General features: G+C 48.3%; 1 long non-coding RNA gene across 19 annotated transcripts in view; it reads left to right on the forward strand.

Moving 5' to 3' along the window:
• Positions 1-22,047, forward strand: part of LOC121042978 (uncharacterized) — a 265,060-nt gene that overhangs the window by 238,044 nt on the left and 4,969 nt on the right. For all 19 annotated transcript variants that reach the window (XR_005796589.1, XR_005796587.1, XR_005796594.1 and 16 more), the window contains 5 exons: positions 1,926-2,092; positions 10,505-10,932; positions 17,746-17,992; positions 19,196-19,281; positions 21,561-21,801. This is a non-coding gene — a long non-coding RNA (uncharacterized LOC121042978). The remainder of the gene's footprint in view (positions 1-1,925; positions 2,093-10,504; positions 10,933-17,745; positions 17,993-19,195; positions 19,282-21,560; positions 21,802-22,047) is intronic.

Consider the following 22,047-nt stretch of genomic DNA (forward strand, 5'->3'; position numbering starts at 1 on the left):
GAAGGAGGGAGGGAGGGAGGGAGGGAGGGAGGGAGGAAGGAAGGAAGGAAGGAAGGAAGGAAGGAAGGAAGGAAAAGAAAAGAAACCAACCATAAAGATAGAGTGTAAGGCCTCCAGCAGGTGGTAGATGTGGGGGTCATTGCCGGAAGGTGGCTGGGGAGACTGGGACATTTAGCTCCTGGTTCTACCATGAAACCTTACCGGGCCTCGGTCTGCCCCCGTTAAATCAGGTTTCTATTATATTTCCTCCCCGCAAGGATTTAGGAAGTGCTTTATAAACTGAGCATAGTCAGTGCTGCGCATTCCAGAATGCAAGCCTGTTTCGTCTCTTCCCTCGGTTCCCACATAGGCACACTCACCCAAAGTATAAGCATTGTGTTCCCCAATTCCATTTAGTTATGGGAAGTCTCTGGAAACCCAGGCTTTAGAATCTTCTGGAAGAGATTCTTCCTTGCCTAACTAAGCCAAATGGACTGGAGTCAGGAGCCACTGGGATTTTGAGAGGCTGGGTTAGCTCTAGTGTCTGTTGGTTTGGGAGCAAATAAACAAGGTCGCTCTCTGCCGCCCCGGGACACATCCTTGCCGGATTTCTCCATGTGAGCATTTTCAGACATAGGTGTGGTGGGTGTGAGGTCTGAACAAAGGATCATAAGCTCAGCAGTGTGGTTTTAGGTAAAAAACATGGTTTCATGGCCAGAATATCCTCTAGGAGGACTTTTAAACGTCACTCTGCATGACAAGAGACTCAACTATCTTTTAACTTTATTTTTACTTTTTTAATTTCAATGTCCCTCCCTCTTTTTCTCTCCTTCCTTTTCTTCTTCCTCCTCTTCCTCCCTCAATCTCCAGCTCCCCAGCCTACAGGTTTCCCTTCCGGGAGGGAGTCAATATCAAAAGTGTCTCGTCTGCGATGCTAGAGATGGTCTGTGCATAGACAGCAAAACCCCTGTGTGTGTCTAACATTTCTTTTCCTACTGTATCAGGTGGTTGTGTTTTATAGCACAAAAGCACCTTGATTTAGGCCAGAATTAATCAGGGAAGAGAAGATGGTCTGTCGTCCAGCCCATTTCTTCTGAGTTTCTCGGCCGCCGTTCTCATTTGCCACTTACTGTTAGTTGCTGACGTTGTCCTCTCTGCACTCAGAGCCTTTTCTGGACACATTTGATGATAGGGGGACATCTGTGATGACATGGCTGTGGACCCCAGGGTGGTCTGGCCCTGTTGGTGGAGAATCCTTCAGTTTCAGGGGGCTCCCAGCTCTGCCTTGATTCCCCTGTCTGCAAGCAGGAAGCAGGAAGACTGGACAGCAATCTGGGATGGTCTTCAGAAATGTGCCCACCAGAGGTGGCCCTCTGGGGATTCTGCTTCTCCCCCAAGGGCAACTGTTACATCATGTTCTGTTGACTCAGGCACCTGGTGCAGAATGGCCAAAGCCATTGTCTCTCAAATTGGAGCCCCAAGCAAATCTCCAGGAACCCTTGTTAAATGCAGATTCTCTTTCAAGTTAATCTGTGTGGGGCGGAGCTCTACTGCACTAATGGTGAGCTCCCAAGTGCTGCTGGTAAGGCTGACCCACACACATACACCATAGTTTTATTTATCTTTGAGAGAGAAAGCACGAGTGGGAAGGGGCAGAGAGAAGGGGACAGAGGATCCGAAATGGGCTTCGTGCTGACAGCAGTGAGCCCGATGCAGGGCTCGAATTCGCAAACTGTGAGATCATGACCTGAGTGGAAGTCAAACGCTCAACTGACTGAGCCACCCAGGTGTCCGTGTGTGTATGTATATATATTATATTATATGTATAATATATAATATATAATATATAATATATAATATATAATATATAATATATATAATATAATATAATATAATATAATATAATATAATATATATTATATATATATGATTTTTTTTTTTTTTAGGTGAGAGAACTGCTACTCAGAGATGTTAAGTAACCCAGCAGAGGTTACACAGCTAAGTGACACAGAGGAGCGTCCCAAGTGGTAAAGACCATTTTCCATCACTGCTGTCCTCCACGAGCCTGTGTCTGGAATGGGACCTGTCTTTGCGCTCATGAACAGGTTGGATGGTAAGGGTCCTCTTCTCTTCTCGCTCTGTCTTTATCTCTGGCATTTTTAACCCTAGCTTCTTCTCTTAGGAAGACCAGAAAACACTTGATAGAGGGGAGAGGCCCAGTAGTAACACTGACCCAGAGAGAATTGAATCCCTGTGCCCAGTGACTAGAGGACACATTGAACTGGACAGAGGAGCCTAGCACATTGCCACGTTTCCCCCATGTAGGAGAACACCCACCCCCTCCCACCCCTCACCTGTCACACGTGATACGTGAACAGGATTTGGTCACTGCTGAGCTGTCTTCATTTAACGTGGCTTTGACCGAATAGTTGGTCCTGAAATTTTATTTTCCATTAAACTTCTTGTTGAACCGCCTTGGTTTTGAAAGGATTCCAGTAGAATGGATAATTATGTAGTAGTTGCTACAAGGAGATACATGCTCTCAGTTTCTGCTCTTAAGTGATTCAAATCAAATGCTCTTCCTTTTCCTCCCCAGAGTTGGGTGTGACCATCTTCCTCATACGATAGGCTTTTCGTGAGTTATTTTTGGAAATCCAAATCAAAACAGCAATTTTGGCGGAGGCCATTTCTAGCCTAGCAGAGTAAGCCATATGTACCGATAAAAACAGCCAAAGAGTCGGTGCCTTTAAAAAGCACCGAAACCATCTCCCTCTGTGGGGGTGAAATTTTGGGAACCACAGACTGTCTTTTGTGCTGTCACATATTCCGTTGTGAACTCTGACTAAAGTCAAAAACGATTGAAATTCCTTTGAAATTGCCAAAGTTTTGCCCATTTGGAAACCATTGTCATCATCACTGTGTTCAAGATGGCAGGCCTTGACAGAATTTTGCCGAGGACTCTGTTTCAGCCTCTGAATCTCCCCTGGAACACAGAAATCCCTGTACTGTTTCCTTCCGTCCCCACAGCACCTGTCACCTGCCTCATGACATGAACCAAGCAGACAATCTTTCCTCTCACCCGGGAGTGGCAGGTGCTCAAGTAGCAGGTTGGGTATGTAGGTACATGAATAAAGCCCTATTTTTCTCTTTTTGTAAAAAGTCAGTCATTTATTACACAAAGAGTAAATGAATGTTATCACCTTGGAAAAAAAAAGCTTTTCAAATAAAACTAAAGTTCTTTTTAATCACTGGGTCCCTATCCTTATTTCTTTATCAACTCCACTTGGGTTGTTTCTTGGGGGCACATGCTTGTAGACATTTCTAATGTATTTATGTGCATGTGCACACACATAACTGTTTTTGTAGCCCTTGATAAACCAGTCACTTGCCTTTTCCCACTCCTCAATATACCCAAGAGTGCTATCCATGGCAGCTGCCTTATTCTTTGTAACTGCCACCCAGTTTTATTACATCGTATGGATATACCTTTTATTTGCATCAAATAAATAAATTCTTTTTTTTCCTTTTTTAAATGTTTTATTTATTTTTGACAGAGAGAGAGAGAGAGAGAAAGAGACAGAGCGTGAGTGGGGGAGGGGCAGAGAGAGAGGGAGACACAGAATCCCAAGCAGGCTCCAGGCTCTGAGCTGTCAGCACAGAGCCCGATGCGGGGCTCAAACTCACAAACCGCAAGATCATGACCTGAACCAAAGTCAGACGCGTAACCGACTGAGCCACCCAGGCACCCCAAATAAATAAATTCGTCATCTGCTTTCATGAGCGCTACAGTTTGGGATCCCTTATGTACATGTTGAAAAACTAACCGTGCCCACTGCTATATCTTTTGGTAGCTACAACACATTTCATGAAAATCAGCCAGCTGCCTTGCAGATTATGCCAGACCAGTAGACGGAATCATGTGAAATGCTAAGGATTGCCAGAGGGATCCGAATTCCCTTGTCTGCAGAAGCTAGGGAAGTGCACGGGCCGTGGGGAGTTGCACAGGTCTCTGTAGCGAGTGATGTGAGATACAGTGTTGGCTGTGATGGTGGCCCACTGAATTTCCTTGGGCAGGCCATTGCCTCTCCTTGGACCTGTTTTTTCTCATCTGCACAATGGGCTCAGTGAGCCTTTCTCAGCTATTAGACTGTGATTTATAGGGCTTACACACACACTGCCCCAGGATTCCTATGTAGAACATATTAGCTTACTCTTCACTGTGTGTCAAGATGGGGAAGAGGCAATTTTAAAATACACTGGAGGGGCTCCTGGGTGGCTCAGTCAGTTAAGCATCCGGCTTCGGCTCAGATCATGATCTCACGGTTTGTGAGTTTCAGCCCCGTGTCGGGCTCAGAGCCTGGAGCCTGCTTTGGACTCTGTGTCTCCCTCTCTCTCTGCCCCTCTCCTGCTCATGCTCTGTCTCTCTCTGTCTCTCATAAATAAATAAACATTAAAAAAAATTTTTTTAATACTTTAAAATAACGTTTGAAGTTTCAAGTGATTAAATATACTTTGTTATATTTTAATTGAAATAGATTTACAAAATTTTAAAGAGAGATTTAGCCCAGAGCTTTTAGCTGAGTATAAGTCACAAAGTCCATAATGTCCTGCCTTTGGATCTTACTCTTCTTTCCTATTACTTGATGATCCAATTAAAATGGATACTCTTGTCCCCTTTGCTTTGTGTGATCTTTTGGTTCTAAGCAAGGCAGCGTGGGGTTGGGGAAGGAGGCTGTGGGCCCCCGAGCTGTCCCTCCAGGCTTGTCTAGTTCTTAGACAAGTCACTAACCTTCTCTGGGTTTCCATCTGTTAATACTATGACTTCAAATTAGCCAAATAGCCACCAAAAAAGAAAGTTAAAAACCACACCCGCTCGTGTTTCTCTGGCGTTTCTGAGCTGCGTCACCTGCACCTAGTTCATCTTGTGAACTGACCAAAAAGACCACCAAAACCCCTCAGATCACCTTTTCACATGAGACTTGTGCAGCCGCCCTCGCTCCCGGTAAAGACCCTCAGTGGGTTCCAAGGGAGGCCCAGAGAAGGTTCTGTGCGGTCATGATTCAGACGTAGAGTTTCCCGCCTGGGCCCTGAAGCTTGCGTTGACGTGTACCCCTGCTTCGAGACGCAGGACACGAGGGTCTGACTCACACGCAGGTGGGTTTCCCTGGTGGTCCCAGCCAGGCTTTCCCACACGGGGTGACGATTCTGGCCCCTTGTTTTGGCATTACACACGGGCCTGGAGGCAGTGTGGTAGTGCAGGGGAAAGGTCGTGGTAAGAGGGTGTAAAACCGTGTGGGTGCCCTGGCCCCGCAAGGTCTCTGTGGGGGTCAGCTTTCCTGCTGTTTTCCACCCTCTGTGAGCTGCTGTTTCTGATTGTCCCTTGTGTGTAGGCTGGTGCCAGTCTGGGGGACTCTTCCCCCGAGAGCTTCTGGGGCAGGGAACTTGAGCAGCCTCCCCTTCCTACCCTGCTCTGCCTTTTAAAAAATTTTTTTTAGTGTTTATTTTTGAGTGAGATCGAGAGAGAGAACATGAGCGGGGGAGGGGCCAAGAGAGAGGGAGATGCAGCATCCAAAGCAGGCTCCAGACTCTGAGCTGTCAGCACACAGCCCGAGGCGGGGTTTGAACCCACGAGCCCGCAAGATCATGACCGGAGCCGAAGTCGGACGCCACCCAGCCGCCAAGCCCTGCCCCATCTAAGAGACGGAATGAAACCCCGTAGGAGGTGCTCAAGCCCTCCCTTCCCTTTTCCCTGGAAAACCATTTTATAGGCTCTGAATCTGTAGCAGTTGCCAAAAGCCTACCATAAATGTAGTTCACATTAACCAAAATGAAACAAAAAGGCAGCGCGGTGAATGGAGAGACAGCCATCAACGTGATACTTATCTGAAACCAGAGGGTAAAGGAACTGAGGGCCCCATCCATTTACCAGCCCTCACTCCCTGCAAAGTTGTCCACCCGTCCCACCCCCACCTCCATTTCAATACAATACTTGCAAATCCGCTTTGCATTGTTACAGATACCTGCAGAGCAAGTCACATTGTCTCTTGTCTGTTTGATCCACTGCCAAGTGATCAATATAGTTTTAATTCACAGCCTGGAAATTTTAAGAATGACTCAACCTGACCTATGATTCACAGATACTTGATCTGAAATGCTTGATGTTGTGGGGCTGGGGTGGGAGGTACAATCAGAAGTAAGTTTCCTGACCCTAAAAAGTCAGCTTAAGTGGGGGGTGCCTGGGTGGCTCAGACGGTTGAACATCCGACTCTTGATCTTGGCTCAGGTCATGATCTCACGGTTCGTGGGTTCGAGCCCCATGTCGGGCGATGCGCTGGCAGAGTGGAACCTGTTTGGGATTCTTTCTCTCCTCCCTCCCTCTCTCTCTCTCTCTCTGCCCCTCCCCTGCTCTCTCTCTCACTCACTCACTCTCTCTCTCTCTCTCTCTCTCCCTCAAAATAAATAAATAAACATTAAAAATAAAAGTCAGCGTAAGTGAAGAAGCATGGGGAGGTAATTATCTTGCAGGTTGTAGGGCTGGTTCCTGCCCTCCCGAGAGGCAGTGTGTTGAGACAGCTTAGGGGAACCACATGCTGAGTCCCAGTTTATGCTGGTTTTTATACAGTTAGTGGGCTTTTCCACCATTTAAAGGTATTTAGTGTGGAAATATGGGATTCTGGGGAGACTGGACCAGAAGTTCTTAAGTGAAGGTCCGAGGTTTGATTTTATTTAGAAGTGCCTCCTCCCGACCCCGTGCCTGGCTTCTAGTAAACAGTAAATAAAGGCTTGCTGTGTGGGTGAGTGAGTGAGTAAGATTCTTAACCTTCTCTCTTGGTCTCTGAATTTCTGCTTCCCATATATCTTTGTATGCTCCGCATCTGAATTTCTGTTTCCCACATATCTTTATGTGCTCGGCATCCCAGGGTGACTATACTGTCTCTAAATAGTATCTTTTTGACTAAGCCCCAGCTTCAGATGGCAAGTGCTTTGGACGAATGTCTGCAACCCCAGCTGTGTAGCAATGTGACTTTCAGTGAGTTACCCAAATGACTTACAATTTATCCAAGTACTAAGAACACCGACCAGCTCTTGTCATTTCTCCCCTTGCTAAACGATTCATAGACCTTTAAATATATTTAAATAAATGTACATATGTAAAATATTAGAAGAAATTGGAAAAAGAAGGAAAAAAGCTATCCATAATCTCATGGCCCCAGATAGTGTGAGAACAATTGCATTATCAAGGTGCTGGAAACCATTTGTGTTGTTTTATACAAAGTTTTCCCCATGGTTATCTTAGGAAGCTCTTACTTTTTTCCCCATGGGCATTTTTCTGCAAGCATTGTCTGTGTTACTTCCGAACACTTTCAACTACCGTTTTTTAATTTGCTTTTATCCATGTGGGTGCCGGGGAGCAACTTCAGGCTGCTTACTCTTTTCTCTTCTGTAAATGAAGTTTTCCTTCTAGTATGTCCTGTATCTCAAGAGAATCTCAGAAGTGGAATCCTTGGATCAAAAGATATGAAAGTTGTTAAACTTTATCTATCTGCCTAGCAATATAGATACAGATATTTAAATTAATAGACTTACTGGAGCGCCTGGGTGGCTCAGTTCGTTGAGCATCGGACTTCAGCTCAGGTCCCGAATTCACTGTTCTTGCGTTCGGGCCCCGCATCGGGCTCTGTGCTGACAGCTCGGGGCCTGGAGCCTGCTTCGGATTCTGTGTCTCCCTCTCTCTCTCTGCCTCTCCACCACTCACGCGCTGTCTCTCTCTGCTTCTCAAAAATAAAGAAACTAATAAAAAATTCATTCATTCATTCATTCATTAATAAACTTACTAAGTTTTATTTATTTGAGTAATCCCTATACTAAGTAATCCCTTAGGCTCGCACTCACCACCCTAAGACCAAGAGTTGTGTGCTCTTCTGACTGAGACAGCCAGGTGCCCCAATAGACTTTATTATTTTTTTTTAATATTTTTTAAACGTTTTTTATTATTTTTTTATTTTTGTGAGAGAGAGAGAGAGAGAATGAGCACAAGCAGGGGAGGGACAGAGAGAGAAAGACACAGAATCCAAAGCAGGCTCCAGGCTCTAAGCTGTTCGCGCAGAGCCCGACCCAGGGCTTGAACCCATGAACTATGATGTCGTGAACTGAGCTGAAGTCAGATGCTCAACCGACTAAGCCACCCAGGCGCCCCAATAGACTATTTTTTTTTATTTAAAAAAAAAAATTTTTTTTTTCAACGTTTATTTTTTTTTTGGGACAGAGAGAGACAGAGCATGAACAGGGGAGGGGCAGAGAAAGAGGGAGACACAGAATCGGAAACAGGCTCCAGGCTCTGAGCCATCAGCCCAGAGCCTGACGCAGGGCTCGAACTCACGGACCGTGAGATCGTGACATGGCTGAAGTTGGACACTTAACCGACTGCGCCACCCAGGCGCCCCCCCAATAGACTATTTTTGAGAGAAATTTTAGGTTTATAAAAAATCGAGTAGAAAGTAGAGCGTTCCTATATACCAGCCCCCTGCCCCCACCATATTGTTAACATCTTGCGTTCATGTGGTACATTCGCTACAACTTATGACCCAATGTTAATACATTATGATGAATGAAAGGCCATACTTTATATTCAGGGTCCACTCCTTCCGTTGCATGGTTCTGTGGATTTTTGACCAATGCAAAATGTCACGTACCCACCATGACATTGTCGTGCAGAAGAGTTGTGCCATCCTAAAAATCCTCTGTGCTCCACCTGTCCATCTGTCCCTCCTTCCTCCCAAACCCCTGGCAGCCTCACTGATCTTTAACTGCCTCCGTAGTTTGGCCTTTTCCAGAATATCATATGGTTTCACTCATACAGTATGTAGCCTTTTCTGTTAGGCGTTTTTCACTCAGTAAATATGCATTTAAGTCCCCTCCATGTCTTTATGTGGCTTGATGCTTCATTTCTTTTTAGTGCTGAATAATTTCCTTTGTCTGGATGTAGCACAGTTTTTGTATCTGTTTACCTCCTAAAGGGCACCTTGGTTGCTTCCAAGTTTTAGCAATTAGAAGTGAAGCCGGTATACACATTTGTGTGCAGGTTTCTTCGTTCTTTCTTCTTTTTTAAATTTTATTTTAACGTTATTTATTTATTAAAGAGAGGCAGGGCAGAGAGAGAGAGAGGGAGACACAGAATCTGAAACAGGCTCCAGGCTCTGAGCTGTCAGCACAGAGCCCGACGCGGGGCTTGAACTCAGGAATGGGGAGATCATGACCTAGGCCGAAGTCAGACACCTAACCATCTGAGCCACCCAGGTGTCCTGTTGTGTGCAGGGTTTTGAGAGGGCATAAGTTTCAACTCATTTGGGTAGATCTCCCAGGAACATGATCACTGCATCCCATGGTAAGACTATTGTTGCCTTGTAAGAAATTGCCAAAGCTTTATTTTTTCACATTTATTCAGCACTTTTAGTTATAATGCCACTAACACAGTTAATCCTCTAAATAGCCCCTGGGTTGGGAGTTATTAGCTTCTCCTTCTGGTTAGCATCCTCCCGTTGTATTGGTGAAAGGAACTTTGAAGACCTCTGGGCCTCTGCATGTCCTGAGAACAACTGTTGTGCTTTGTAGATGGTGGACCTGTATTTTGAGTGGCCAGGACCTGGATCACTAAATTCAAGCAAGGCAAACATCAGGGCTTTGAAACCACACTCAGTGTTACAGTGAACACCTTCTCCTTACTTTCAAGTCCACCCACTAGTCAGTACCACCACGTCAGCCAGGGATGCCCCAAGTGGTATTTCATTCAAGGACAAGTGCGTTGTGTCTACAAAGTCTCATGGCATTAAGATAGCAACAACAATAATAAGGGACAACACGGATAACAGCCAGGAATTATCGATGGCTTAGTGTTGTCAGGTTCTTTACATACATTAATTCATTTACCCTCATAGCCACCCTCTGGTTAGGTACCATTGCTAACCACAATGGCAGCTTCTTAGAGATAAGAAGTTCGCGGCTTAGGGAGGCTGGCTAAGTTTCCCAAGCTTCCACAGCTATTAGTGATAAAGCCAAATGTGTGCCCATCCGTTCTTGACTCCACTCAACAACGTACTACACCATAGTTAAGAGCTGGTGACTTAGTCCGCCGGATCGAGGTTAATATTCTGGGTCTACCATTTCACTAGTCACGTAGTCTAGACTTTGCGACTTTGAGCTGCCATGTGCCCATGTGGAAGGGGGAGAGGAAAACCCACTGTGGCAAATGGAATGCGTTTTCTCCTCAATAGCCATTGCCTCCCCACCGCATAGAACTGTGATATGTGGAGGTGGTATGGAAGAGGGCCCAGGCCTCAGGGAAGATGGTTTCCAATCCCAGCTGGATGAGATGAATCAAAATTGGTATAAACCAGATATAGAAATGGCGGCCAAGTCTAATTTCGTGAGAGGAAATGTGCTAGGGAGCGGGCAACTTTCCAACTAAAAAGACAAAGTGTCCCACAAAGGAGGCTCATTCTTATCTTTTTCTCCTGCCTGGATCTAGGGTAAGATACCTGGAGGTGTAGCAGCCATCTTGCAAGCATGAGGAGACAAGTCAACAGAATGAAATGCCAGAGCAGATAAGAAAAAGTCTGGATCTTTGATAGCACGGTTGAGCTGTTCCACCAGCCCAAGACAGGAGTCTACATCCAGACTTTCTGTTATTGAAACAATGGCCGCTTCTTTACGTCACTCCAAGTTGTCTTTCATTTGCAGCGGAAAACGTTTCGAATGGATACACAGACTTCCGCCAAAGCACAGCCAGTGTCGGGCTGTGTTGGGCTAGTACGGTGGTTAAGAGCCCAAATTCCAGAGCCAGAAGTCCCAGGTTCCAATCTCGGCTCCACCGTTACTAGGTATAGGGCCTGGGCAAGTCATTTAGCTCTTCTGTGACTCACTGGCCTCGTCTGCAAAATGCTCAGCAAAGGTGTGGTGAGTATTGAATGAAGGATGATGGTCGTTCTTAACCTCACGTAACTAAATATTTTATACAATGATTAGAACACTGCCTGACCCATAGTGTCTGTGTACCTGTTTATCCAAAAGAAAAAAGAAAGGAAGAGAAGAAAAAAGAAAAGAAGAGAAGAGGAAAAAAAAAAAAGAAAAGAAAGGAAACCATTATTATAGGCCTGGGTTTGGATCTTGATCTAATCATCTGGCCACTTGTGTTGAAACAGACTCTTGACCCTTTCACCACTGAGTCTCATGGAGCATGAAACTCCCCCTAAAGTCTGTCTCAAAGCAGCCCCAGCGGTGGTTTCTTTTTGACAGAAAAGGCCCCTTAGAGAACTGACTTGTGCAGGAGGAGAGGCTGTGGCCACAAAGTCGTGTCATGAAGCGAATGACCAAAATACCCAAACTTGCCCATGCAAATGGGTGTGATCTCCCCGACAGCCCTTTTAGAAGTCTCTAGACTTTCTCAAACTCCTTTTTGAAAGGGTCTTTCCAGCCAGTGGCTTATTCTTTTGAACCTCATATCTTTCTTGCAGGGGCAGGGCGGGCGAGGTGGAAAGGAAGGGGCGATGCCTGCTTTCCAGGCCCTTCCTTCTCTGCCACGAGGATGAGACAGACCCCTGCCCGGCGTGTGAGGGAGCTGGCTTGCCCTGGGTCTCTCCCACTTTCCACCACACACATTGCCACCCTCTGTAGAGATCAGGGTTGAATTTGGGCAAGGGCTGAACGTTTGTTGGAAACATCTTTTGTGAGGTTAAAAAATCAACTGGTAGATGTGCCCATTAGCAAATCCGGTGATATCTTCCTTCAAAGTGTGTGTCCATTTCACCCCTTCTCATCCCCTCTACCGGTGACTTTACAGACCAGGCTGCCTCCCCCTTCTGCCTGGACCACTGCAGTAGCCTGCCTCCAAACGGGCCTGGCTTCTACCCTCCCCTCCTTCCTCTCTCAGCAGCCAGGGAGATCTTTTCAAAATGTAACCCAAATCCTGGGACTCACCTGCTCAAAACCCTTCGGTGGAGTCCCACCCCACCTAGAATAAAATCCAGAATTCCTCTTGTGCCCTATACGGCCCTCCCTGCGTGGACCCTAGGCCCTCGCTTTCTTCCTTTTCTCCTTGCTCACTCCACTCTCCGCACTGGTCTTTTTGCTACAGACCAAACATATCTAAGCGCAGGCTGGCCTCAGGGCCTTAGCACGGAATGGTCCCCTTTTCTGGAACATTCTTTCCCCTGGATTTCCTCACTGCATTCAGATCTCCCTTCAGATGTCAACTCTCAGAGAGACCGTCTCTGACCATCCTCCCCCACTACAGTATCCCCCAGGCCCCACTTCCTGTCATTCTCCATAGGTCTCGTGTCTTGCTGACATTGTTACAGATTTGGTGACTTTTTGCATCTCCCAGCAGAATACAAGCCCTGTGAGGAAAGTATGTTGTTTTGTTCATTCAGATATTCCCAGACCCCAGAATATTCTGCAGCTGGTGCTCAGTAAATATTAAACTAGGTAAGGCCTTTTGGGGGTGGAAACAAGGTATATCTGACAAAGTCCTAAGCCTGATGTCTCTTGCAAACTCGCGAAGCTGGCTCTGCACCTGCTTCTCGGAAAGCTACAGACAGGTTCCGAACAGCGGGAACAACACTGGGTCGGTGTTTAACGTCCCCAAGGGAACCCCCCTGGACGCGCAGGTGACTGGATGACTCCACCCGCATTTGTCTTAACATCCTCTCCCTCGCATCTGGCTCCCGTTCCCTTCTTGTGCTTCTGGGCACCAGACAAGCAGTGTCACGTTTTGGTGTCTGTACCAGTCAGGCGATGGTTCTCATCTGTGATGGTTCGAAAACAAAGGGGCCCCGTTTCTTGACATTCTCCCCATTGAAAGGCAGGATCTACGTCCTTTCCTGGAGTCCTGTGATGGCTCCAGGCAGCGGAGCCGCAAAGGAGATCTCCTTACTCGCTCCGCGGGAAGCACCGAGGCCGGGGTGCTGAAGAGTCCAAGTGCTGGTGCTCTGGGGTGTGGTCTCAGCTGAGCTCTCAGCCCCCAGCGCTGGCCGACAGCCACACAAACTGCCATTTTGGATGTTTAGACCTTTTGCACTTTCAGATGACCGACCACAGCCCGGCTGACATCTGACTACAAGGGCAGGGGAAACCCCACGTCGCGTCTGCCCAGCCCAGCCCTTCCCAAATTCCTGACCAGAAACTCATGAGCGGCCTAAAGCGATTGTTGTTTTCTGATGCCCAGTTGTGCGATAATTGGAACTCAACAGAACCCCGCCCGCACTCTCTCCCCTCCGTACTAAGCACTATGAGCGAATGTTTCTTTAACACCCTGGCCGTCCGATTTCTCACGTGTAAGTTAGGGGTGACCATCTACATTCATGTGGTTGTTGTAGAGCAGAAGCAGGTTTTGTTGCAAACCTAGTCTGGTTCCCAGCACAATCTGTATTTCCTCAAATCTGAGATGCTACCAGTTGCACGACTCCCTGTTAATTTACGTGTCATTAAGAGAGGAAGAAATGCCTTCAATTAAACGACTGAGCGCCACTTGTCGGATGCATCCATATTTGGGGAAGGTGAAATTTGAAAAGATGTGTGTCTGGGGATCTTTGGTTCCAAGAATCACACACGCCTAGGTAAGCCCAGGCACAGAATTAGATCCCAAGTTTGAGTTTGGGCGGAATGAGAGGAAAGCTTGAAGCGAATGTGCCTTCTTTGGAAGGTCTCCAACCTGTCATTCTGTTTGACATGAGAAAACACAAAGACCAGTAGAGGTACCCTTGTGGTCCAGGCACAAACTGTCTTCCCCAGGCTGCTCTCAAATGGGAGAGTTCAAATGCTGTCGGTCACAGTTATTCAGCAAAAACATATTTTGCATGAGGGATGAAGTCAGATCCCCAGTTTTGGCTGGTTTGTTAGTGGAAGGCTCATCTCTAGTAATAGTAACAGACTGAGCCCCATTTATTTCTCTTCAGGTTTTGAGTCTTTTTTTTTTTTTTTTTTGGACATGAACTAGTAGTGCCTTGTGAGATGCCATCCAGTGAGCAAAAGAGGTCTGGGCAGGGGGCAGAATGATGGCAGAGGGGACTCAGACTACATCTAAGGGAGCAGACACGTTAAGAAGCGTCAGCATGCTAGCAGGCTTGAGGCTTAGCCTTCATACGGAATGCCCCATTTGGCCAGTACAACCTTCATTTGCAAGGTGAGCCCCCTTCAGGACCAGAGAGGTTAAGTCTCTTGCTCAAAGTCACACGGCGTTCGTAGGTCAGCAATCCATCAGACACGGAGCTTGTGCTCTTAACCACATCGCTCTGCCGATCAGGATGTTTCCAAGAATGCAGACGTGAGTTCACATGAGACTCCAGCCAGCCCAGTGCTCAGCACGGCTGTCTTTCCGGTCTCACTTAACAGAGAATTCCTTTCCTGTACCTTCTTTCTTTTGCTAATGTGAGTTTTCCACCGATCAGGTTCTTCTTACCTCCTCTTCTCCTTGGTGAAAACCAAAATGTCTTCCAAGGTCCAGCTGACATGAGGCATCTTAACCCTTGTTCCTACGGGGTGAGTCCGGCACCTTGCCCCTGGGGCAGTTTGGCTGGACCTCCTGGAGGTGCTGGTGGGGTTTCTGTGGGTCGCTCCTCTTAGACTGGAAGTTTCCTGAGGCTCTAGGGTTAGCCCTGAGTCTGGATCCCCCCTCTACAGCTTACGACCTGGGTCCTTGGACAAGTTTCTTTGCTTTCCTGGGCTTTAATTTTTGTATCTATGAAAGGTGATAACTTACTTCTCAAGGTTGTCCTGAACATGAAGTGCATTTGCTTAGATCACACGATAAGGGCCCTAGACTGTCTGTTATTACATGTGAGGTTCTTGCTCAGTGTCTTTGTGCATCATCGCATCTCGTCCTCACAACCACCTTCTGAGGTAGGTTCTTTCACTCTCGTCCCCACTGTACAGATGAGGAAGCTGAGGTAAAACCACGTCCCCCTGGCCCCACAGCTAGAAGATGACAAAACCAGACTCGACTCTTGCCTCTGAAACCTGCTCTCTGGATGGGACCCCATTGGAAACCTCATGTGGACGGAGTTCTGAGGAGGTTTTGTCACCAACCAGCCCCTTGGGGTGTGCTTTAATTAAGGTCTTAATTTCCCACTCCTTCCTATCTAGGAGACCTTGATCCTGACTTACAGGAGAAGAATACTCCAACCAGCTTTGTCTTGGCGAAATGTTTACATACTGCCCATTCCTGCCAATAACAGCTTCCCTCACCTTCTGGCTCTCGAGGGTGGTGGATTATCAGCACCATAATTGCCCATTTATATAATGAGCTAAAAACATGGATCAGGTTATTGGCCTTCAAAAGCTCAAGCAAACCCCTAAGTGAAATTCAGATCCCACTTCATTCTCCAATCCAAGGATGTCATGGCCACTGTCATCATGTACCTCGAATGACTTGGCTGGTTGAGTTCCTTTCTGGTTGACTGTATTGCCAATCTCACAGGCACCCCCTAAAATGCAGGCAAAAGAAAGCAGGCATTTCTGATACGTTGTTTTCATGTTTTCCTCAAGGAGTGTCAGTTAAAGTCCCTGAACAAAATGAACTTCATTTTGTTTGCCATAGAGTATTCTGAATGAATAGAGCGAGATCCGTCATCCAGGGGTCTGATGCTGGGCAGGCCCTTGAGAAGACTGGGCTCCTCAGAGGAGAAAGCGGGGCAGGGGTGGGTGGGTGCACTCCATTTGGCAGCAAGGCAGAGATCTTCCTGTTTGAAGATGGATCTGGAAAAAGCCGAGGGGCTCAGAGGGTGCTCCCAGGTTGAATCGCAGTCCCAGCTCATTGTGCAGACCAGGCAGCCAGTGCCATGCTTGGGACGGCAGCCATGACGTTGGCCTCCCCTGTTCATGGCAGCACAGGGATTGAGACTGTGGTGGAGAAAGATATCAGGGCAGAAATTATTCAGGACCTGCCCCGTGTCAAGCACTGGGAGAGTCTCCTCAAACATTTGGGGGATTTTCCTTGTATCGACTCATGCTGACTTCTGATTTATTCCCGTTGTCCTCTCTGAGTGATGGGTGACTTCAGTCCGTTGAAATGTATAGAGACCTATTTTATGGCCGAGCATAGGGTCTGTCGTAGATAATGCTGTGTGTGCACTTGAGAGGATGTGTCCTCTACAGGTTTGGATGGACTGCTCCATAGACGTTATTTGTGAAGGCCCGGGACTGTGCCCGGGAGTGGACGGTGTTCACTCTGCAATGCTCCCGGGGGAAGGACAAGGGCATACGTCCAAAGAGCTGAGAAGGCACAGCCAGGCTCTGACCCTGGGAGGCAGACACACGGTACCAGCTTGTTCTCCAAGTGGCCCGGCTAAGAAGAAAAGGCTGAGAGCCCCAGAGGGACCTCTGAGGTCAGGAGAAGATGGCTAGAGATTTGCTCAAGGGCGGGGAATCAACCCATGGAAGGGAGCGGAGCAACCGTGCGCCCTTGCAAATCTCTCTCCCACGGCCTCTCTCTTCCCTGCACGCGTTCAGCAAACATCCGTCCGAGACTTGATCTTCATAGTTGCTGTGCTAGGCTGCGGGATAAAGGACTCAACATTGCCCCTGCCCTCCCAGAATCTGCAGGGTGCTAGGGATGCAGATAATTAACGGGCAACCTTGCCAAGCAGGGTGGGGGCCGTAGCTGGAAAAGTGCATACCTATCAGAGTATAGTCATTCCTGCCTACCTTCTCCCTCTCTCTTTCTCAGTGACACAGATTCGCAGATAAATGAGAATTTCCACAGGGAAGGTAAAAGATGAAGGAAACATGGTCCTATCTGTAAACCTATTTAGGAAATAATTTCACGAAGGGCAGGGAACTTGTGAGTTCAGAGAGCCTGGCATGCCAGGACCAAAGAGAGAGCTTTGAAACGTGTGTGTGTGTGTGTGTGTGTGTGTGTGTGTGCACATGCCCACACTGGACCCTTTTTTACAAACTGGAGAAGATCTGGGTGCCTTTGGAGAATAATGCTTTTTTTTTTTTTTAGTTTATTTTTATTTATTTTGATAGAGACAGAGACAGCATGACTGGGAGAGGGGCAGAGAGTGAGGGGGGAGAGAGGGAATCCCAAGCAGGCTGCACACTGCCAGTGCAGAGCCCAATGCGGGACTTGAACACACTGATCATGAGTTCATGACCTGAGCTGAAGCCAGATTCCAGGCGCTCTAAGAATAAAGCTTTTAGAATACCTATGGTACAACACTCAGGATGACAAAGAAAAACAATGATGTTAAAATGGAGCTCCATGCAGGGACCTCCATCGCCCACGCCCCTTCCTGGGAGAGGGGGGCCTGGAGGTTTCTGGAGTAGCGAAGAGAGATTTTCAGGCAAGAAAGAAAATTCTTTCTACAGTTTGGTAATTCTGTATTTACGGAACTAGCCATCTCCAAGACTCAGATGGCTTTCCCCCCTTTTCCATTTCCCTTGTTGTCCCCCTGGATGGAGGAGGGTGGGAAGTTAAAGGCTGACTTTGATGGGAGGGAGGGAAGCCTGAGGCTGGGTGGTCAGAGAATGTGTTTCTTTGGTAGCCTTTGGGTAACTTGTTAGGCTTTTCTACCCTATTTGAGAGTTTACTGAATGGAGCGGACACCCCGGGAGGGGAGGGTGACCCTGTATGGGAGCTGAAGAGAAGCCTGAGGTTCAGGGAGGACCCATGCTCTACTCTGGCAGAGGCTGTGGGCCCCATGAGACCAGACACATTATGGAGGCAGCCGCTTTGCTTATACCCTGCACCCCCCATCCTTATTCCCATCCTAGGACCCGAGGTTCCACATTTTACCCATGAGACAACACTGAGCTGAGTTAATCCAAAATCACGCAGCTCCAGCTAGAAGTGGGGGAGCTGAGATCTGACTCCATGTAATCCCAGGCTCTGAGACCCTCGTTGCCACTGCACCATGTCCAGCTGCCTACCGACAGCGTGGAGACCTTGGGTGCGGCTCCTGGAATCAGGTTGCCTGGGTTCCTATCCCAGCTCAACTGTCGAACGGCATGATGATCCAAGGTAAGTTCCTGACCCTGATCTTCCCCATCTCTGAAATGGGATGGTTTTACCACCTTCCTCGGGGACTTTTGCTGATGACTTCAGAGATAACGCACTTAAAGCTTTGAGCACGCGAGCCTGACGTGTCCGTGCTCCTGAGAGTTGGTTGCTGTGGTTATTATTATCCCAGCAGGATAAGGAGCAATGTTCGCGGGGCCCTGGTGTGCGGTCGCCCCTCTGTTTACTCCTCCGGCTGGCAGGCGGTCAGGGGTTTGTTTTTCTGGTACGAAGGTGGTCCTGGTGTTCCGGAGTGACCCGGCAGGGCTGAGATTATCATACAACCCCGCACGCCCGGCCAAGTTCGGCGCTCGCCTTGGCAGCCTGCACGGCCTATGCCACTGTGGTCGAGGGAACCGCTCGTTTTTAGGCTGTTTCTCACTTTGGAGAAGCCTGACCTTCGCTCAGAGTGATCCTCTATTCCCACGTCACACGTGGCCCGCTCACCCACTCCCTCCCAAAGCACGACATTTGTTACTCCCCAGGGAGGCAATAAGGTCACGGCGCCTTCAAGACCCTTGTTTTTCCTTCATCTCTTCCTCTGCCCTCCTAACTCTGCCCCTCACTGGTGTTTCTCAGACACCGGAGGGGGGTGCCATGAGGACCGGGAGGCAGCAAAGAACAGGGCCCCTGTCCTCCAACAGCCAGGGCATCACTGCTCCAAGCTTCAAGTTCCTTGTCGGCAGAGAACATAGCACGTGGTTTATGTGTACAAACCTTTAAAAATAGATACAACCTTTCATCAGGTTGGGAGACTTGAATGATTCAATAGGAAAACCCATGCGAACATATCACAAGCTCTCCTCTTGCTGAGCCCGTGCCTGCCTTCCAGCCTGGCGGTGGCCACTACTGCTTTGGGCCTCGGGCCGCCCCCACCTCACCTGTCGGGGCTGCAGGGAGGGGCTCAGCGGCTCAGCCTTGCTCCCAGCCCCCAGGGGGCTGCAGACTGAGAGCCTCAGGCTCTGGCCATTCCTGAATTGTCACAGCAGAGCAGATGGCCCCCAGGAGTCCCCAGCGCCCTGCAGCTCATCCCTTCTTCTGGGCAGGGGCCTCAGGCCTTCCTCTGGGGCTGTGGTGCCTTTTGTGCAGCTGGTAGGTCCCTTGCCCTCCACACAGCCTTCTATCTCCCCACTTTGGACCTTGTCCTTTCTGTTTCTTGCTGCCTAGGTGCCCATCTCTGATGGCTAAAATGCGGCTCGGCTCAAAGGACCCCTCCCTGAGCTTCACCCGCTGGCCCCACATCTGGAACAATTGTGCGTATTTTTCAACCTTAAAAATCCACTTTTCAGCCTTCTCGTTTTACGTATGTGACTTATTTGTTGCCACGCTCCATAAGGAAGGGTCTCACCCCCACCAGGCTCAGGCAGCTGGGGAAATGGAATGAATGTGGGCTTCTCTCTGCACCTCTGTTCTCCCATCTGTGAAATCAGAATGACCATTGTAAGTCGCCAGCCTTCTTAAGAGTTGTCATAAGGCTTAAAAGAGGCTCTTGACGTGAACATCTCCTACCTCATGGACCTGAACATTTAAAAAGATCAGTGAATAAATGATTGATCGAATGAATGAATGAATGCCTTTATGGTTCTGTTTGCAATTGTCAAAAACAGATAGACTTTTGCTATCATCCGTACTGTCCTTAGGAATTCTGTATTTGTGGCTTGGAAACCTAGGTTCCGGGTTAGACTCCTGAGTCACCCACTTTAGGATGTGATCCAGGCATGAACTGAATCTTCCCACACTGCAGTGACATCATGTAGGACAGAGGTCAGTAAACTATGACCTGTGGGCAACCTCCAACCCACTGCTGCTTTTGTACAGCCCAGAAACTGAAAATGGTTGTTATGTTTTCAAATGTTGTTTACATTTAAAACTTTACATGTTTGCATGTACATTTGATTTAATTTATATATTTTTAACTTTTTTTTTTTTTAATTTTTATTTATGAGAGACAGGGAAACAGCACGAGTTGGGGAGGGGCAGAGAGAGAGGGAGACACAGAATCCGAAGGGGGCTCCAGGCTCTGAGCTGTCAGCACAGAGCCCGACGCGGGGCTTGAACCCACAAACTGTGAGATCGTGATCTGAGCCGAAGTTGGACGCTTAACCGACTGAGCCACCCAGACGCCCCTCATTTTTACATTTGAAAAATAAAAACTCAAAAGAAGAATGCTATTTCCTAACACATGAGAACTATGGGAAATTCCGAGTATCTACGGATGGAATTTTATTGACAGCCCGCCATGCTCGTTCCTTGATGAACTGTCTCTATGGCGACAGGGGGTGCATACCTTGCTTGCACTCTCTAAGGCACAGTCGAGTAGGTGCGACAGACACCACATGGCCCACGACTCACAATTTTTTACTACCCAGCCCTTTGCAAAAAGACTTTGCCCAATCCCTGGTCTGTGAGACAGGAGCAATGGTGCATACCCACCCCTCTGTGAGGATGAAGTGTTCAATTCAAGTGCCTAGCACCAAGCGGAAACTCTAGAAAAGTCCATCCCTCCTCTCTCTCCCTTTCCCATCTTCATTCCTTTCCACAGAGAGCTCTTTTATTTCAGGGTCCAAGCCACATAAAACCATAAAAAGAAGACGGCAGGCTGGCTCCCACCATGCCCTGCGCAGACGGGCCTTCAGACAGCAGGGCTGTGTTCATCAGCTCTGTCCCCTGGCCCTCGGCCGCCCTGGCCAGGCCAGTCTGTGCGGCTGCTGAGGGTAGGGCCCCGTCAGAGCCCCCCCCCCCCCCCGGTGTCCTCAGGGACGTCTGGGCCATCGTGTAGGGGTACCCTAGGGAGCTGCCTCTCTTGCATTTATCAGAGGCTGGTGGTTTCCACCCCATCGTTTCTGCTTTGGGGCATTTCTGGAAGCTGGGCCAGTGGCCCACAATAGGTGCCCACAGCCACACGTTAGCTCAGCTCGGGAAGACCGCTCAGCAGATGCAGCCTCTGGGCTGGAATCCAGGGTCTTGGTCCCGAACTGCAGGATGGCACAGAGTTGTGGCCAGACCCGAGGTTTGGGATCTGGTCTGGCAGCCCAGCCCCGCTCCTCACAAGCTGGGATGTCCCCACTGGGCTTCTTTCCTTCCTCTGGAAAGTTGGGGTGATGGTTTCTCCTGCGGAGGGGCATAGACAGGGTTTTCATCACGTAAGCAGGGTTTTGCCTTTTTCTGCACTGAAACCCTATGCCGAGAACAGCGGCTGGCCTGTGGTGAGCACACAGCAAACACCTGTTATTGAAAAGACATCCACTCAAAAAAGAGAAAGTATGTGGCGTGCCTGTCGCATCATCGGCTCGCATGAAATAGTCACAGTGCTGTGTCTGCTCTGAACCAGGAATCAGCACGCTACAGCCCACAAGCCAAATCTGGCCCACTGCCTGATGTTGTAAATAAAGTTTTATTGGAACGCGACCACACCCATTCAATTACCTGTTGTCCAGAGCTGATCTCCCACAGCAGCGATGGAACTCCATCGTTGTGAGAGAAACCTGTGGCCTTGCGAAAGCTAAACTACATCCCGTTTGGCTTTTTACAGCAAATCCTCGTGGCCCCTGCTCTGAACGTTGAGGCCACCCTGTCCGCCGGTGACCACGGATTTCATTTCCCCCCGATTGCAGGCGTGTGGGCAGTTACAAGTTGAAAAGCAGCAGCCGGCTTCAAATACATTTTCTTCATGCCCTCTCTGAAGTTCTTCGTTTTTCCTTTGACACCCTAATTCTGCCACGCTATTCCAGCATGCTGAGAATAGACTTCTCAATGCCCTGCGGCTCTCACGGGTAAGGTGGTGTTACTCTCATTTCTGGGTAAGAAGAAACTCAAGCCACCCGTCAATTGCTGGTGTATTCATTAGAGGTTGGCCACGTGTCCTGCAATGAGTCTAGGCCTCCTCACAGGAAGAGAGTCAAGATAAAATAAGGATAATGTGCTAGATGCAACTTACTACTTGGTTCCAAGGGATGAAGTGCTGGCCGGGAGCCAAAGGAAGGTCACTGTGTCTGGGGCACAGAGTGCATAGGTTTGTC

The sequence above is a fragment of the Herpailurus yagouaroundi genome, unplaced genomic scaffold, assembly GCF_014898765.1.
Source record: "Herpailurus yagouaroundi ecotype Mexico unplaced genomic scaffold, PumYag 186, whole genome shotgun sequence".
In the NCBI taxonomy this organism is placed as follows: Eukaryota; Metazoa; Chordata; class Mammalia; order Carnivora; family Felidae; genus Herpailurus; species Herpailurus yagouaroundi.